This window comes from Pyrgilauda ruficollis, unplaced genomic scaffold (genome assembly GCF_017590135.1).
Source record: "Pyrgilauda ruficollis isolate IOZ18807 unplaced genomic scaffold, ASM1759013v1 scaffold143, whole genome shotgun sequence".
Taxonomy (NCBI): domain Eukaryota; kingdom Metazoa; phylum Chordata; class Aves; order Passeriformes; family Passeridae; genus Pyrgilauda; species Pyrgilauda ruficollis.
Window position 1 is genome coordinate 1250020 of NW_024512877.1, and position 18926 is coordinate 1268945.

General features: G+C 50.9%; 1 protein-coding gene across 2 annotated transcripts in view; it reads left to right on the forward strand.

Annotated features, from left to right (window-relative positions):
- Nucleotides 1-356: 356 nt before the first annotated feature.
- Nucleotides 357-18926, forward strand: part of GDPD5 (glycerophosphodiester phosphodiesterase domain containing 5) — a 99463-nt gene continuing 80893 nt past the window's right edge. The window contains exon 1 of one of the 2 annotated variants that reach the window (XM_041460405.1): nucleotides 357-480. The gene's annotated coding sequence lies outside the window, so the exon portion shown is untranslated. Of the gene's footprint in view, nucleotides 481-8133; nucleotides 8193-18926 lie in introns of those variants that run through there. The other variant, XM_041460404.1, reaches the window with a different exon arrangement.

Below are 18926 nucleotides of genomic sequence, written 5' to 3' on the forward strand. Positions count from 1 at the left end.
TGGAATGCGATGCTCCTTAAGTTCCCTTCCAGTTCCCTTCCAGCCCAGCCCATTCCGTGATTCCCGGCTGCTCGCTGTCCTTTGGGGGCTCAGCATTCCCGAACCCCCCGGCACAGCGCCAAGCACTCCCCACCCCAGGGGTGCCCCAGCCTTTCCCTTACCCCCAAACCAGAACCCGCAGTTCTAGGGGGGGTTCGCTCGCAGCCCAAAAGAGAAGCGCTCCGCACGCCTGGGTGCAGCTTCCTTTTCTTCTCCTCCTCCTCCTCCTCCTCCTGCCGTGCCTGCGCTCCTCCCGGGGCGGAGCCGCCCGGCTCAGCGCCCGCCCCGCTCCCGAGCCGAGCCGAGCCGGGCTGCGGGGCCGGGGCCGTGCCAGCGCCGTCCCTGCGCCCTTCCCTGCCGGCCCTGGCACTGCCCTGCCGCCGGGGCCGGGCTGCCCTTCCGCGGGGCTCGGCAACCCGGCGGATCTCCCGGCGGCAGCAGGTAAAGGGAAGGGAAAAGGGGAGGGCTGGCTGGGCTGCGGGATCCCGCATCCCCCGGGCTGCGGGGCTGCTGCGGGTGGGACAGCTCTGCCGGGCCGCTCTCACCCCCAGGAGGGGCTGCGGTGTGCGAAGCCGCCTTGCTTTGCCCCGAAAGGTGTTTGTTTTGCGTGCCCCAAAGGCGTTTCCTTGCCCGCTGTGCCCCCTCCCTCCCCGCGGGTGCCTCACCTGGCCGCCAGCATCCCGAGCGGAGTTGGGGATGCCAGCGGGTGCTCCCGCTGCTGGGGGGGCGTGGGTGGGAACCCACCCGGGGAGAGGTCCCGGGGAGCCCCCTCTGGTCCCCGAGACCCCCAGAGTGTCCGGCTGTGCATCCGGACGCCGCCGTTCCCCTTCGGGCCCTGCTTGTTTAGCAGGGAACGCTTGGTTTTGGTATAAACCGATGGCATCTGCAGTGTCCCCCCGTCCCAGGGCTTCGCACCGCTGTTGTATGGAGCTGTAAAATCCTGAGGCAGCCGAATCCCAAGAGGGATTTATTTGTTAATGTTGCTGGTCCAGCTGGAGGAGCGCTCAGTGCCCGTCCAGCTCCCTGAGGATGCTCAGGGATGTCCTGGATGGCTCCTGGCGACATTCCCCGGCAGCAAAGCCTCTGCTAAAGACCCCAAATGCCCAGCGAGCACTGAGCAGAGAGGGTGAAAAAAGGTGAATGTAAGAGGGTGTCACTTTCTCTTGGTTCTTGGCAAAGAAACTAATTCAAAAAAAGAGTAATTCAGGGAAAAGAGGAGAAAAATCGCCTCGTTGCTGTTTTATTGGAACCCTCACCCACGTCCTTTCTGTTCCCCGCCCGGAAAACTGGGCATGGAGGAGTTGCAGTCGGCATGGGAGCCTTGCTCTGGAAAAGGGCTGCTGGAGCAATTCCTGGTGTGGAAGCTGTGAAATTTCACCCCTGGCCAGATGGAAATGGGGATTCTCCAGCCAGGAAAAACCTGGCTGTGTCAGACTCGCCGTGCTTTGGGATTTTAGGGCTGGGTCCTTACAGCCGCTCTTGTTGTGTGTAATCGTGTTGGCTTAAGGGTTATTTTGGGGCTGGAGAGGGATTAGGGATAGATGTCAGGAACAGGCAGAGCCGTGCTGCAAGTGAAACTTAAAAAATAATGAATTATGGTTCTCTGCTGGCTCTTTGTCCTGGTGGGAAGGAGCCCGTACGGATTTTTCTCCATTAGAAAGTTACATTGTACACGGAGAACGCTGGATCCAGGGTGCTGGAGTCTCCTCAGGATGCTCCAGCTGCCAGGAAATTTCGATTGCTGCTGATTAGCAAGTACAAGTCAGAGCGGTGCTGCTTCTTAAAGAGCTTTTTTGGGATTTGGATCACCCAGCCCCATGCAGGATAACAGCCTTCTCCCTTCTTTCCCCCTTACAAATTGCCAGCTTACACTTGGCAGGTGTGGCCGGGGAAAAGCTGAGGTAAATGGATTTCCTGCCTCGCATTTTGTCTGGCATGTCCATTTTCCTCGTCAGATTGCTATGGAAAATGGTCCATTAATTCATTAGCCAGCCTTTCTCCACCTGAGCAGCGATGCATCCTGACTCTTTAAAGCTGTTATTTTAACGTATCCTCCTCTGCCAAGCTTTGAAACATCTTCACGCTGATATCCCATTGTGGAGCTGCAGAATATTTCTCTGTGATTTAGGAGGTTCTTCTTCAGAGGCAAACACAAGCTCTGCTTTGATGGCAGAGTTAATTTTAGAGTGGGTGTCTCTGTCAAGCTGTACTTTTTTTTTTATTAAATGAGCATGTTCTGCTTGTTACACTTTTCCCTGCGATGAATTCAGCAAAGCACGACCGGTTTTTGTCTTGGAAGGAAAATGAAAATGAGTCTTGGTCGGATCAATTGATTTGGTGTCAGGTTGTAGATTCAGAAACTGCTGGCTCAGAATTAATGATAAAGGGTTTGGTTTTTAGCAGGGCAATAAATTGCTTGATAAACCAGGAAGGTTATGAGACACAGAACCAGCTGTGAAGGGACAGCCCTTTGTTGTACTTTTACCCATTAACTGTGTACCCAGGTGTGTTTGATCTCAAGTAACTGCTTTAAAATCACCCTGCCAAAATCAGCGTGTTTAGGGGTGTTTTTTGTGGGTTTTTAACGTGTGGGTTGGCGTGGCTCACAGGTGCAAGTGCTGTTGTGGGTGGAGGTTGAAGATGCAGGGAGCAGGTGGCTCCTTCACCCTCACTTGTGTCAGAGGCACTTTGATGCTCACAGGTGGTGGAAGTTAGGTCTGGGTGCCCTTTAACCAGACACACCTGGGGGGAATATTGTCCTTTGACTCGCTCTGTGAGTCTTCCCGAGGGTGAAGATAAAAGGCAATGGTTGTACCTTTGAAATACTCCTGGTGCAGCTCCGGGCTTGTGTGGGAAGGTGGGGCTGGACCTGGAGGGGCACTTAGGGCTCCTCCTGAGAGCAGCTTTCCTGCAAACACAGTGAGGTGGGAACATGCTTTCCTTGGAGTTTGCAATGCTGGTTTTTAAGTCCTTTTTCTTGAGGTGTTGCTCCCGTCCCTGAGATGCTTTGCACCTTCACGCTGATATTTGTGGGATGGTTTGGGTTGGAAAGGACCTTAAAGCTCCTCCAGTTCCAAGCCCTGAGATGAAGAGATGGGATCCACCTGGCAGCCACTTTGCTTCATTAGGCTGCAGCTGCTGCTAATTAGGCTCCAGTGAGCTCAAACAGGGGTATTTCACCTTGTCCTGCACCCCAGCCAGTGCTGCGAGGTCTGCTGGAGCTGCTCTGGGGTGAGTGTGTCTCATTTTCCCTATTTGCTGCAGGGTCTTTGCTCAGGGCTCCCCAAAATCCTTGTTCTGGGCGGGGTGTGAGTCCCCTGTGCTCAGGAGAGGGCAGTGTCACACCGAGGAGCCCGTTCCTTATCCACGGAGCTGCCACCTCCTCCAGAGGAGTTCTGCACCAGGCTGGGTTCAGGAGCCAGGCACCTCATCCCCCTCCCTTCTTCCCTAACCAAATATTCCCCCTCCAGCTCTGCTCTCAGTGCTTAACAGCCCTTTGCAGGAACATTCTGAGCATGGTGCTGGGAAAAGGGATTTAAAAGACTTTATGGCAGTTGCTTTTGCCTGCCAGCCCCTGTATAAACAGTGATTAGATACAGCTACTTTAATGCATGTCTTGACTTTAAAAAAAAAAAAATGCTGCACATTGGTGTTTGGCTTTGCTGCTTTTTCCTCTTCAGCAAACCACTGTGTTCTCCCCACTTCCTCCAGAAGTACCCACAGATACTGGCAGGACAACTGCCTGAATATTTGGTGCAATAGTCTGTCATTGCTCAACAGCCTGACAAACAACAAAAAAAAGGTTTTATTTTTTATATGCAATTAAATATTTGTAGAAGATTCCTGCCAAGGAGTGGCTTCAAGGTACAGAGTGTTCCCCTGAAGGGTGTTCAAACAAGGAGCTTTTGGGGTGGCATTTGGGAAGTTTTTTGTGCCTGTGCCTCCATGCATTCCATGTTTGGAATCCATCTCAGGTGGGGATTGAGCTCTTTTTTTGTTCCCTTGGGCAGGATTGGTCCTGATGATGAAAAACGAAAATGAAAATCTTTCTTTTTGTGCCTATTTTTTGTGTGTGACTCTTGATCTGGTTTTATTTCTTTTTTCTCCTTGCCGGTTGAAGGGTGAGCTGGGGATAGGAGAGGGGGAAATTGCACCTTTCCTGGGGTGCTGCACAAGTCTGGGCACCAGCTCTGTCCCCATCTGTGCAGAGCCCTGCTGGTGGTTAATCTCTTCCTTGGAAAGAGCCTGGGCTGGTTTTAGTGTAATTCCTTAGTCATGACAGACCTGAACCCTCCTGCCCTCCCTGCATCTCTCTGTGTTGGAGCCACGCTTTCCATGAGGAGCCTGGGGTCCAGGCTGCTGGATCCTGGAGGTGATGGACTGTAAGTTTATTCTCTTCTTGGCTGGGAATGCTCAGAAGAATCTGTTTCACTTTCAGAGTTTTGCCACGTGGTGCTGTGCCAAAGCACCTTTTTATCTCCCACTTTCCCCCTTAGATGTCAGCTTGCCTTTTATTTATTTATTTATTTTAAATGCTGCTGCAACTTGTAGAACCTCTTCATAAATGTTTGGCCCCTGTGTTTTGCTTCCCTTTCTTCCTCGCTGAGGTGAAATGAAACTTGTCCCTCCCCCAGCCTGAGGTGAAATGCACAGAGCAGAAATATTCTGGTCCTTGGCTGTTTTTAGCAGTGCTGAGTTTCAGGCTCACGTTTGCCCAGGGAAAGCAGCTTGTGACTGAAATAGTCCAAGGTGAAACCCAGAGTTTCCTCTAATAGGTATTTTTGGGTGCAGCCTCTAAAAAGATGTAATGGACTGGTTGTACCCTCCAACATCCACGTGTGTTCTCCTGAGCCACTCTAGGAGATTATATTTGGGCCACTTAGCTGGTATTGATGAATCTCTTGAGCTGACAGTCACCTAATCATAAATCAAGTCTAAAATCAAGTCAGCGTTGTGCAGGATTGCAGCAAAACAAAATGCATCAAATTTCCTGACTTGGAGCAGTTGGGAATTGGCACCTGATGGTGGCAGGGGGTGCTCAGGGTGTTCCACAAGATTCTTGGGAAGCTAATCCTCAGCAGGGCACTTAAGGGCTTGGAGAGGATTTGAGGCTCAAGTCTGGCTTGCTGTGCTGTGAAATTGCCCTGGACCTGGCCCTTTTTGGGGGTGTCCCTGTGTGTGACCCCATCTCAGCCCCGTGTGATGACTGCAGGGCTCTTGTCTGAGTAAAACCTTGGAGTGGGGATAAAAGTGGGATGTGCATCCCCGGTGCTGCCCCAAGGGGCAGGATGGGGCTGGGGGCTGTCCAGGTTACAGCTTAAACCCAGGCCCTGGGGAGGGGTAGAGAGGGCTTAGGTTTGTTTACAGGGATTTACCCCCGTGCTGAGGGCACTCTGTGATATTTGGGTGGATTTTGTTGTCTGGATTGGCTTTTTTTTTTTTTTTTGCCAAGTGGTAATTAATGCTTTCCTTGGGATTAAAATATTTCCTGCATGTCCCAGCTGTTGGTGTAGCAGAGTCATCCAACCCCTTGACCTTTCTCAGAGGAAGAAAAGGCTCTTTTGGAGAAGGTGGGAAGTGTATGTTCAAATCCAGGGTGTCTCTCTCATCCCAACTACTTTGAGCAACCTGGGCTAGTGGAAGATGTCCCTGCCCATGGAAAAAGATGATTTTTATGATCTCTTCCAACCTAAATGTTTCAGTGATGATTTTGTAATTCTCCTTTCTTGCATGAAGCAGCTCCATAAAGAAATTATTCCTCAAGACTTTCATGTAGGTGATGGTTTTTAGGCAGTTTCCTGATTAAGCAGTGATTATTTGCAGATATTTTGGGAATTTTGGTATCCATCTGCCTACTAATTATTCAGGAATCTTGTCACTGAGACTTCAGACTCCCAGTCAATCCTGTTGCAGTTTGAAACCCAGCAAAGAGGCAGCTCCTGGGTCCTGTTTTGGGTGTCCAGGCATGATTTGTTCTGTTTCCCTCAAGCATTTTGGGCTTGGATTTCTCCATGCAGGGTTGATCTTGGAGATCTGCACAGCAATAGTGCCTGAACAGTCCTTGAGATCTGTGCATTCGGGGGGTTTGGGAGCCCTGGAATTCGTCAAGCCAAGAGGGGAGGTGAAACCTTCTCCAACACCTATTTTTAGTTGTGTTCCTGTTCACATGCAAATCACGCTCATCATCAAGGATTGCTCTCCACTTGGGACACTGGATTTGTAATCCCTGTTTTCCAGCTCTTAGATACCAAAATGCCTGCCAAAAACACAGATATTTCTGTCTCCTTTTCCCCTGTGCCCTGGAGCTGGGGACTGGCAGCTCCCACACCACTTGCTGTGCTACATTTGATGCTCTGTGCACACAGAATGATGGCAGGCTCTCGTTTTTGGGGTGATTTCCCCTCCCTGCATGGGCTTTGGCATCAGTTGGTGGTGGCTGACAGCTTGCAAGATCATCTCCCGCTTTCCTGCCCCTGCCTGGGTCCTGGATGTGCTTTGGGAGTGAAGCAGCTCAGCTCCTCTTTAGCTGGGAGTTAATCGCCCAGAGGCAGAGTGCTCGCAGCCCTCATTAAAAGCCTGATTTAAAGTGCAAGCTTGACAGCTCGGCTGGAGATGCTTTCCCTTATCACAGCTGTTCCCTAATCTGTCTCCTCTGCCTAGGGACGTGTTTGGCTTTGGGTTTTTCGGTTTGGATCTGCAGTTCCTGCTCTGTGCGCTGCAGGAATGTGCTGTGAGGCAGCTGTGGATGTGCAGATGTTGATGTGGTGGCAATCAGCCTGATGCTGGCAGGGACAGCCCTTTGTGCCTCACAAGGTCACTGGGCAGCGTGAAACAAACCCTGCCAGGGCTCCTGGGACGGCTCTGCTCTGCCAAGAGAAATAAAGCTGCTTGTGGGATTAGAGGGATGGGGCTGCTGGCCCTGAAGGAGAGCAGTGTGGGAGGGGATTGTCCTTCCCTGGGCAGGTTTCAGCTCCAAGCCTTGTCCTGGGCTTTGCTGAGCCTCAGGAGCTGCAGAGAATCGTTCTGCAATGGTGCTGGGAAGGGAATCTCTGCCTCAGTGATGCTGGTGCCCTGTCCAGTGTCACCTGGGGCAGGGGGATGGCTCCTGTGGATGCTCCCTGCTGGGGAAAGGTGTCAGGAGGAAGGTTGGCTCGTTCTTGGCAAGATTGGATTGGACTTGGGAGCTCCTGCTGGGCTGGAAATCCCTCCTAGAGCTGACGTGATGAGCACTCCAGGGTTAGAGTGGGAATGTGGCTCATTGGACCTGGGAGCTCCTGCTGGGCTGGAAATCCCTCCTAGAGCTGATGTGATGAGCACCCGGAATGTGGCTCGGGAGGGAAGCCTGGGGGCTCCTTGGGAAGCTCTAACCCGCTGTCCAGGCTTTCAGAGCTGCCCTGTAATGATGTGATGAGCACCCGGAATGTGGCTCGGGAGGGAAGCCTGGGGGCTCCTTGGGAAGCTCTAACCCGCTGTCCTGTAATGGGCAGGTACAGATCCACTTCTAGCAGCACAATAAGCTTAAATTTTCGAGTCCTCTTTGTTTCTGAAAGGGTCAGCTCACTCTGTTAAACCCCTTCTGCCATGAGAGTCCTTAAATCCAAATTTCTGGGGTAATTGGTTATATTGAGCTGTATTGGCCCCGTGAGGAAATCACTTTGCTCTCTTGGCTTCTTCTTTCCCAGCTTGGGGGAAATAATGGCTTTTTGCTTATTTCCCTGAACTTTGCAGCTCCTCTGCAGGGTTCCCTGGAGGGACAGCTCTGAAGGACTGGCTTGAAGCCTGCTCTGCTCCTCTCCTGGAGCAGTTTTGGGGCTGGATGTGGAGCTGTGGGGGGAACACGGGGTGAGCAACAGGGGCAGCTGAGGCCAAAGGAGTCAAAAACCCCAAGGTGTCTGCTCCAGTTTCTGCACCTTCCCAGGCATTTTGTGCCTCCCCTTATCTGGGCTGATATTTGCAGTGCTGATAAGAGAGGGTCTGTAACAAGTGTGCTGTGCCACAGATAAAACCTGCAGTGCGTAAGAGCTGTTCCAGCTCGGCCTTATCAGCACTATTAAACCTGAATATCAGCAGGGCTTCGGGGATGAGTGAGGCTGCCCTGGCTCCCTCAGCACACAATATCCAAGCAGTAATTGTGCTGGGACTGCTGCTGCTCTGTAAGTCCCCCTACAATGTGCTTTTCTTTTATTTTCTGGGTTTTTCTTTTTTTGGTTGTTTGTTTTGGGATGGTTTTTTTAATTGTTGTTGTTTGTTTGGTTTTTTTAAATTTTTTTAAATTTAAATTTTGGAATCGAGGTTTGCAAACTGAAATGTTTCAGATCCAATTTTGGGATCGAGGTTTTTGTGTCTGAAAGGCAGCTGCCTGGTGGTTGTGTGCTCTGTGTGGGTATTGAGGTGGTGGCTGCTCTGCACGTGGATTGGACAGGCTGGGTGGAGGTGTCACATCTCCAAAAAGAGGTGCAGATGTGGCACTTGGGGACGTGGTTTAGTGCTGCATCCAGCACAGTCAGGTTCCTGGCTGGACTCGAAGATGTTAGAGGTGTTTTCCAGACTTAAGGATGCTGTGAGTTAAATTTAGGGATTCTTGCATCTCTCCAGGCTGCTCTTTGCCCAGAGGAAGAAATCCTGGGGGTTTTGTGCAGCCACTGAACACCAGGGCAGGCAGCACAGATTTCCTGCACCACCTTGGTGCTCCCTCAGGGCTCTGACCTCTGCAGGGGTGGGAAAACACTGGATTGAAGCTGCCAAAGGCAGAAGTGGTGGAGAACTGCTTGGAGAATCCCACCCTCACAGCCAAGAATTCCTTCCCAAAATCCCATCTGGCAGTGGGAAGCCATTCCCTGTGTCCTGTGCCTCTCAAAGCCAGGCTTTAGGCTGCCTGAGCTGGGTTTAATCTGAGGAGCACCAGCCCTGCCTGGAGCTGTTGGAGGAGATGGCTTTGGGATCCAAAGCTGGCTGCTGTGCCCAAGGTCAGCCTGACCCTGGAGCTCCCAAATTGTTCCCAGTTTTTCCTCTCAGCTGTGTGAGCAGCTCATGGGTTTATCAGCCCCTGGTGCTTCTGCCTGGGCTTTGCCAGAGCAGCCTGATCCCCAAGGGCCAGAGTTCCAATGAGTGGGAGCAGGAGTTCCTGGGGCTGTGCAATTCCAGAGCCATCTGATTTCCCCCAGACTTGATCTGCTGATGGTTGTGTCTGGAGTGGCTGCAGAGCTGGGGAGAAGGAGCATCCTTGGTGCTTCTCACAGCTCCAGCCCCTCCGGCTCGAGGCACTGCCACATCTCTCTGCTTTAAAATCCACAGCCAGGAAACACAAAGCAGCTTTGGAGGGAAGGGGCTGCAGTGGCTTCAGATCTCCTTTTAGCATGGAGAGCTGCAAACTGGACCCCTGACCCAATTCCTGCTTTTTAGAAGGGGTTTTCTGGAGACTTCAAGCTGGAAGTGAACTACAGCTGTGGGGCAGTCTGGAGTCTTGCTTTTGTCTGGCCACCCTAAAACTTATTGCTGTGTTTCAGCATTGCCTGAAGCTTATGAAATATTCTGCTCCCAAATTTGCCACATTTGGTGACTGAGCCCATATGTTTGATTCCAAAAGGCTGTTACATTTTTCTTGTTTTTGTGTAATTTTTTTTGGGTTTGGTTTTCTTTTTTTTTTTCTTTTTATTTCTGTGAAGGAAAGGTATGAAATAAATACTGCCTAAAAGACTTGTGGCTGTCAGCTCTTGGACAGGGCTGTGAGGAAAACCCTGTTCTGTCTCATGCCCCATCAGGTTTAATGCTTGCTAAATGGCAGAGCTGGGCTGAGGCACTGGAGCTGGGATTAAAAAAATAAATATTGCTGCAAGTGGCTGAGCTTGGAAGTAAATTATGCTGTGAGTGGGTACACAGGGATTGCTGAGGTGTCTAGATTCCCCCCAGGGCTCACTGCCAGGTGGGAAGCTTGGGAATTTGGGAAGGCAGCCTGTGGGGAAAGTCCTGTGTCCCAGCAGCAATAAATCTGCCATGCTGTATTTAAATATTTTTCTTGCTCTAGAGCTGAAACCATTTGTAGAGTCTGATCTTTTGATTTTGCCCATCATTTACCAATGTGGCAAAAAGAAAGGGTTTGCCACTTGTCTGGCTTTTAGAGAACTCTAAAGTGATGAAAAATCAAATTAAGACCTGTCTGCCATGGTCATCCTGGAGCTCTGGGGGTTTTGCTCTTGCTTGTGCCATCTCCCTCCTGTTTCTGCATGGGAACAGGGAAGGACTGAGCTTTTAATCCTGCCTTTGACCCTGGAGCACCACAAAGAAAGAATTTATTTGTTGTGAGATAGTGTGACATAACTTAGGGTGATGCTCTGATGATGGCTCTGAAAGGAAAGGTGTCAGACATTTTAAAGATTTGGGATCATCCCTCTTTTCCTTGCAGCCGTCAGTGGTTTTGGCCAAGAAAATAGGTGTGTTTTCTAGTGACCTAAAGAAATAAAAAATAATAAAAATAAAGATAAAGGACGTGGCACTGCCTCGGGGAGGCAAGGTGAGGGTGTGAACACTTGGCTGCTGCAGAAAGGCAGGCATGAGATTGATTTCTTCCCTGAGGTTTGTTGCCATTAATCCACCTTTGTGGGTGCTGCTCTTTGCCTTCTGACCGAACCTCTTTGTGAGGTTTTTAGGGGGTGGTGCAGGCTGAGATGGGGGAGAGAGTCTGGAAAATTCTGGGTGGGAGCCTTTGCCTGGCTCCAGCTTTTTAGTACAGAATTTTTACTCTGCTTTGTTTGTCACTCTTTGCCATGAGCAGTGACACAGCCCCTCTGAGCAAATGGAATGGGACAATGCAATCTGTAGCAGTTTCTCTCCTTCCCTCTTCCTTTCTAGCAGTTTTTCCCCAGTGCAAAAGCCTGGAGATCACCCCTTGTTTTGTGATTGTTTATTATTTAGTTCCCTGCTGTGATGGACATTCAGCAGATACCAGAAATACCTTCAGCTTTGGCCACAATCTGCCCAAAATAGCCGTGGGAGCTCTGCAGGGGGAGGTGTTTGGCACGGGTTTGGCCCGAGCCAACAATCCCAGCTCCCAGAGCATCTTTGGGACCACCAGGGTGTGCAGGTGCCAGTGGGGAAATGCTGCTGCAGCAGTGACACAGGGAGTGCTTCACCCCCTCGTGGGATGCTCACCCGGGGAGCTGTGTGACTGAAATCCATTCCTTTCGTGTTGTTTGTGTTCATCCTGGTGGCTGAGTGCACTTTGGTGCCCTGAGAATGTAACAGAGCTCTCCAAACCCACTCAGCTCCCTGCTTGGAGTGACTGCCGGGTGTGGAGGAGGCATTTATCCCAAGGATAAGTGGGATAGGAGTAAAATCCTGGTTTTATGGGGCTGGGTTGGAGGTGTCTGAGCTGTTTTTGGGCACTTTTCCCTGAGAGCCATTGGCACGTGGCAGCTGAGCCTGCCTCTGCTGCTCCCCCAGCCCTGGTTCCCAAATTCTGGGGTGGCTCTGGGAGCAGGGAATGTGTTGGCTCCTTGCTTTCCATCTGGAAGTGGCACTTTCCCCTGGTGGGGGGATGCTGAGCACAGGAGATCCTCTGGTTCCCTGGAATAACCTCCCTCTGGGGGTGGCACAGCATGGGGGTTGTTCCAGTGGCAGCTCTCAGCTCTCTCAAGTGTTGCTGGCAAAAATGTGCTGCTTCAGACTGAACGTGGGTCTCCTCAGGACAGCCTGTGAGCTGCTTTTTGGGGGAAATAAACCACAGAACCAAGTGAAAACTGGTTTGTCAGAGAGAGTGTGAGGCTGCTCTGGGTCCAGTCCCTGAGGGAATATGCAGTGTCCCCAGAGAATTCAGTCCATCCAGACTAAAAGGTGAGAATAAAGGACATTTTCTCTTGAGATGCCATCTCCCCAAGGTCTTCCCTGTGGTGTGAGTTTATTTGCTGTCAGGCTGGGGGACAGCAGTGACAGAACTGTGAGTGTCACTCAGGCTTATGTTTTTTTTCTGGCAGCACAGGACCTTGCACTGCTGCTCCAGTGAGATCCTGACCTCATCCCTGCACTGGGAGCCATTCCCTGTGCCCTGTCCCTCCATCCTTGTCCCCAGTCCCTCTCCAGCTCTCCTGGAGCCCCTTCAGGCCCTACCAGGGCTCTGAGCTCTGAAGAGCCTGTTAGAGCTGTGGTCTGGGGCTTCTTGTGCAATAATCAAAGGTTAACCCCTGCAGTCCTTGCTGGTGTTTGCCTTTTGCTTTAGAGGAAGGAAATGGGATCATAATCTTTAGCTCAAATGCCATCTGTACATCCACTGACAAATGTAAATTTGTGATGTGCTTAATGAAGCCTAGAAAGATGTCTCAGATAATGGACAGAAAATATCTGCCCTTTAAGGACTTCTGCTTCCCAAAGTTATTGCAGGGCTTCCTATTATGCTTAAGGAAGAGAAGCCTTGTTGTTTTGGGGGTGTTTTTTGTTTGGTTGCTGCATTAAACTGGGAGTTTTCAGAGGAGAGAGCCCCCTTGGAAAGCAGATGGCAGAGCTGGATCACGTGCTGCTTCCCTTCACGTTTGGGTGGGAAATGTTCCCTGGAAACGGGGCTCTGCCTCTGTGGAGGTGCTGCAGGGAAAAAGTGGGGGAGAATTCCAGAAAGGGGATTTTGCTTTCCAGGGTCTGGCTGTCAGCCTCCCTAACCTGGGAGTGGAGCTGGGTGACAACTGTGCCTCAGCCATGTCCCTCTCCTTGCTGGGCCAGATCAATCCCCTCAGTTGGTGCCTGTTGGGGAAAACCACTTCCAGAGCATCTCTAGGAACCTGGGAGTGTGGAAAGAGTGGGGTGTGCCCTGGTGCTGCTGCTGTAGCATTGGAACACAGGGTATTTGTAGGGAAAGGTTTAGAGATAATGGGGCTTGTTGGTGATAAACACACGTGTCCACTTTGCTTTGGGAAGAGGTGCAAAGATTTGATGTTCCAGCACTTGGAGAAGAGCTTGGAGGGTCCTGCAGCATTTGAGATCCATTAAAATCCTCTACTTTGAGGGACTGGGAATCATGGAATCACAGACTGGTTTAGGTTGAAGGGACTTTGAAATCACCAGTGCCTGCTGTGAGCAGGGACACCTTCCTCTAGTCCAGGCTACTCCAAGCCCCGTCCAGCCTGGCCTTGGACACTTCCAGGGATGGGACATGAGTGATCCAAGGTAGGGAAGGAGGATAGTGCAGGGCTGGGAAGCTTTGGGATTAGCACTAAATCCTGTGCACAGAAAGAAGCCTGAAGGCTTCAGATGTCTTGGATGTCTGGCATTTGAAGGACTTCTCCTCTGGTAAGGTTTTTGCTGAGCCTGCCAGTGAAAATCCCCGGAATGTCACAGTTATTATTGCATGAGACTTATGCGCTAATAGGATTTAATTTCTGCAGAGCTTCTGATGAGGGGAAGAAGCACCTCAAAGGAGCACAGGTATTTTGGGAAAGGCTTAAGTGGAGTAAAATTCAGCTGCAATCATGTTTCAGCAGGGGAGCTTGGAGATGAGTGAGATGGAGCAAGGAGTTTTATCACTTCCACACGGGATGTGCACAGCCCTGTCTCTCCCACCTGTGCCTCAGCTCTTCCCTGCTGGAAAGAGAGGGATTGTCTGAGTGAAAGGTCTGCTTGCTTTCCCATGGAAGCTCCTGCAAGGCTTGCAGAGGTCCTGCTGTGCCAGGATTGGAGTTGCTGGCCCGGTGGGGAGCTGCTGCATTTTGCTCCCGTTTCCTTGCACTGTCAGGGCTCCTGGGGGCTGGAATGAGGAGAGGGCTCAGCCTTTGCAGACTGGAGGGGAAGGGGAGTGTGGAAGGTTTCCTTCCTGGGGAAAAGGGCTGGTAATGCAGCTTGGGGGGAAGAAAACCAAACAAAGCAGCTTCTCTTCCCTTCTGGCTCAGAGAGGGGTGTGATGTCAAGGTGGAGCTGAGCCTTCCCAAAGACTATGGGAATGTTTTTTCTTTCCTTTTTTTTGAGGGATGGGGGATTGGTTTATATGCTTTTCTGTTAAATCTCTCAAACAATGCTGCTTCCCCTTCCTTGGAGCAATTGTTCCCTGTGGCTCCTTCCCCTTCCTCCCCATCGTGGGAAGAGCTCTCCTGATGATGATGGATGGGCTCAGATTTAGTCTCTGCTTTACCTTCCTTTGTCCTGCTCAGCTCTCTTGTTTTCCTTTGTTATTTCTGATCCTCATCACAGGGTGGCCAAAACCAGATGTGTTAGTGCTGATGGAGGGAGTGAAGTGTCAGAGCAGCTTCTGCCCTCACCCTTGAACTTGGCAGGGCTGGGTTAATGGCTCCATGATCCTGGAGGGCTTTCCCAACCTCACTGATTCCTGATTTTACATGTGACTGCAAAGTCTAACAGGCTTTCTAGGTTTCATCCCTTGAGTCCATGTAGTCTCCTCCTTGGAGAGCAAGTTTCTTCTTTAGGGGGGGAAAAAAATTGCTTTTTGTGACCAGCCTAATCTCAAACCTTTTCAAATGCATCCATTTTGGGAGACAAGATTAATTTTTTTAATTGATACCATTTTTCAATGCCCAAGAATCCCAAGACAATGGTTGGGCCCTGGCACAGGGTGCACAGAGAAGCTGTGGCTGCCCCATTCCTGGAAGTCATCACGAGATAAGATTGGATTTGTTCTTCAGGAGCATTTCCAAGGAAAATCTGTCATAAGACAGATTTCTGCTTAGACAGAGCAGCATGGGAGAGATGCTGATCTCTCCACTTGGACTTCACAAGTTAGAACTGAACAATTCCTTGTGCCACATGCAGGAATTGATCTTAGACAGAGCAGCATGGGAGAGATGCTGATCTCTCCACTTGGACTTCACTGTGGGCACGTGAATTTAAGTCAGAACTGAACAATTCCATGTGCCACATGTAGGAATGATAAACCAGTGGATATTCCAGGCTTAAGGATGAAAGTAACCACCTGATTCAGTGGTAACTCCACTATGACCTGATTCTTCTGGAAAATATCCCCCAGACTCCAGATAAGAACTTCCAGGTCCTTCCAGCCTTTATCAGAGGAGCTTCCTGCAGGGATCTGTCAGTGATTTGTGCCAGGGAGGAAAGGGAAAGGCAGTTGGGAGAATATCCATGACAGGCTTTGGAGGACTCATGGAATGAACTGGGAAAGGCAGCAGCAGCCTGGGGGGCTCTGCCCTCTCTGCTTTGGAGGAAATCATGTGGTTTTGTGTTGATGAGAACCTGTTTTAGGGGATTCTATCATGCTTCAGCAGAGCCAGGACAGTCATCCTGTTGATAAGGCCAACACCCACTGTAAACACAGTAATGAACAGGCTGAGCTCCTGAGAGGTGCTCTGATGGGAACCTGGGACTGCAGGACAAAATGTGGTGGATATTGAAAGCCCCATTCCCTTGGGCAGGGGTAAAGGATTTTCTTGCATGGAAGTCTGACAAAAACCTCCTTTCTGTGCCCTTTTCACGGCCTGTTAGGAACTGCAGGTAACCCCCTGGAATGATTACTGACTGGAGACCTGGAAGTGCTGCTGTTTGCTGACTTGACAGATGATAAAAGCCTGTCCCAGTGTGATCTGAGCATGTGTCCTTGCTGCAGCCCAGTCACTGAGCCTTCACCTGCATCTGGGCCAAAGCCAGCTGTGTTTTTAGGCAGTGTTTAAATAGTGTCTAAACGGTTTGGTGCTGTCCCAGGGGACAGGAGTGGTTGAACAAATGACTTTTTTTGCACTGAGAGCTCACTGAGGGGAGCAGTGGGGATGCTGTGGGAGCTGGGCTGGTGGTGGCTGCTGCAGCAGAACTGTTGGGTTGTTCTCTGTGATTCCTTAGTGTTGTTTCTAATTAAGATGATAAAGAAAATGCTTTTGGGAGCAGTTTTAAAGGAGATCTGGGGTGTGGAAATGGTGAATCTCTCTTTAGCAGGGGGTCAAACACTGAAGTGTTGAGCTGGTGCTGGCCAGGCAGAGGATCTGGAGCTCTTGGTTGATTTCTGGGAAGCAGGGTGAGGTTCCTCCTTCCCTCCTCTTGGGAGACCATAACTCCCATAGTGATGTTCCCCATGGCTTTCCTTGCTGGAGGAAGATGGCAGAAATTTGGGACAAGTCCTGTGGAGTACTGGGCACTCTTCCAAGCACTGCTTTTGTCTAAGGGATAACAGCACTGGAAATGTCCAGAAATGGCAAAAAAACCTGGAGCCTGCTTTGGATCAGCAATGCTCCACAGACCCAGGCTGATTTTCTGAAGCACTGATCCTCATCCTCCCATTGCAGTCCCTCAGAAGAAAACAAATCCATCATTCAGGTGCCAGAACTCGCTGCTGACTCTGCAGAAGTTGTTTGCACTTCTCTTGCATCCCTTTTATTTTCTTGCCCCAGAGTCTGGGCCCCAGGGAAGGGATTTTGGAAAGTCTTCAGTGCAGAGCTGATCCAGAGGCGTAGGAAGGAGCAGAGGAACAGAGTTACCAGATAAACATCCCCAGCCTCCAGTTGTTTGGAGACCTCTTGCATCGGTGTGTGATACTCGTGTCCCAAACATAACAAGTGACAGGATGGGAGGAAGTGCTGGGGGAAGTTTAGGTTGGATGTGAGGAGAAATTTCTTCCCTAGAGGAGTGGTCAGGCATTGGGGCAGGCTGAATAGGGGAATGGTGGAATCACAGCCCCTGGGAGTGCTCAGGAGTTGTGTGGATTTGTGGCACGTGAGGACAACACTGTGGTGCTGGTTAATAGCTGGACTCAGAGGCCTTTCCAACCTTCATGATTCTGTTTCAATACAACTTTTCTTCTTGTTTTTGCAATAAATCTTACTGGAATTTGCTCTTAAAAGCAGATAGCCATTAAAAATCCAGGAAACTTGGTGTTCCTAGTGTGGGATCCTTTAGGCTTTAAAAGATTGTGATTGTTATCAGGATTTATGCCTTGGAGCTGTGTGCTGGCTGTGTTGGACCTGCTGCTCTTGGTGGAACCGTGTGAGGACTCCAGGGGGCTCCTTGCCTCTGGTGGGGAGTTTTTGGCTGCTGTGCTGTCCCTGTTTGGTCCCAGACAGGCCATGGCCAGAGGTGCCACCTTAGCTGGGTGTGCTGGAGGCCGTGGGGAGCCTTTGTGTCCCATCCTTGGGATGGGGGCTGAGTTCCGTGTCTGTGGGGCTGCAGGGACTGTGGTCCAGCTCCTGTTTGTTCAGGCTGCCCTTGGCCCTCTGGATAACCCCCTTTAATCCCTGGACTTACACAAAATCAGTGTCACCAGAGAGTGTCTGAGCAGAGATTAGCCACGGGTGAATGCGAAAGCGCCGAGGGGAAACTGAAACATTTCTGTTGCTAAAAACGACTCCCAAACTCTTACTCTGTGTTTTGGTTTCAAATTTATTTGTTTTTTGGCTTGCTCTTCTGAGCCAGAGCTGCTCAAGGGCCGTAGTGCCACGGGTACCTCACGCAGAGGCTCCTCCATCCTGAATCAGAAGCGTCTCTGTCCCCTGCTGTCCCCTGCGGAGGGCTGGCACGAGCCAGGTGCCATCGAGGTGACAGCTGGGGGTGGCCTGGCTCTGTGCTGCTCTGGCTGATCCACACTGATGCAGTGTTTGCAGAGTGGAGCCTGGCTTGCTAAGGACAGGCAGCTTTGAGGGAGATAAACACCAGGCTGCCCTGAGCTGTGCCCGGCTTGTCTGACCCAAGGGCAGCTTGACAGCTTGGGGTGCTTCCTCTGGGAGAAATCAGTTTTTAAACTGAACTTTTGGAAGGGGAGGGGTGCTTAAGAAGCCCACAGGTGTGCTGATAGCCCCTCTGAAATGTTCACAGAACACCCTGAGTTGGGAGGGACCCGAGAGCTGAGCTGAGCTCAGGCAGGCTTGGCTTTGATGGTTTGTGCTGGCACAAGCTGGATGGAGCTTGGAGCAGTGTGGGACAGTGGAAGGTGTCCCTGCCCATGGCACAGGTGGGTCTGGATGAGCTCTGAGATCCCTTCCAAGCCCAACCATTCCATTATTGTAAGTCATTTTGCCCCCGAGACCTTCCCACCCCCGTGGGATGGGTGACAGGGATGCCCCATGCCACAGGAGGAATACTCAACCCATCACCACCAGCAATCCACACTTAAGCTCATCTGCTCTTCTCAGTGTTTGCAGCTCAAAAAGCAGCCTGGGAATCCTGACTCTGCCTCCTGGTTATGAATTTAACATGAAACAGGGCTTTTCACATGTTTTAAAGGCTGCCTGCAGAAAGGCTGAGAGGAAAGCTAACATCAGGGCAAACTTCCTGGGAGATAGGAGAACATTTGTTTGCTTTTCCTTTGGTGGTGGAAAGGCTCAGAGTGTGTTTGTAAAACTACACATTGCTTTATTCACTCCCAGAGTCAGGTGTCTCCTGGGCTGGTGGGATCTGCTCTCCTCTGAGGAATTTAAATGAAAAACCAAAAAGAAGTTTGGGAAGATTACAGCAAGACAAGGCACCGAACGAGTGTTTGTCAGGAATAACTTCTTGGGTGCCCTTGTCTCTGTGTTATCTCGCTGTGCCTCTGGAGGAATGCTGTTCCTGGAGCAGCAGAAGGTCATGGTGACACATGTTAGGCTGCCACTGCTCTCAGACTGGCAGCCCTTGCAGGCTGATGCCTGAGGGGACCTTTTTGTTCAATATCTCACTGGCAGCAGTGGGGCTCTTGTGGCACAGGAAACTTGGAAAGTGTTTAAGAATTTGTGGTGAGTGAAGCAGCAACTGCTGTGGATTCTGTGGGCTGGAATTGGTTCAGGGATCAGAGGATAATAGAAAGCTTCAGGTTGGAATGGGCCTTTAAACATCACCCAGTGATGAGGGGGCTCTGGTGCCAGAGCACATGGCCAGGGCTGTTCCTGCACCAGCACTCCCAGTTCCTGCCCTGCAGGGCTCTCCCAGTGTGTCCATCCCCAGCGGATTGGGAAGCACTGGGCTGAATCCCTCAAGGAATTCCT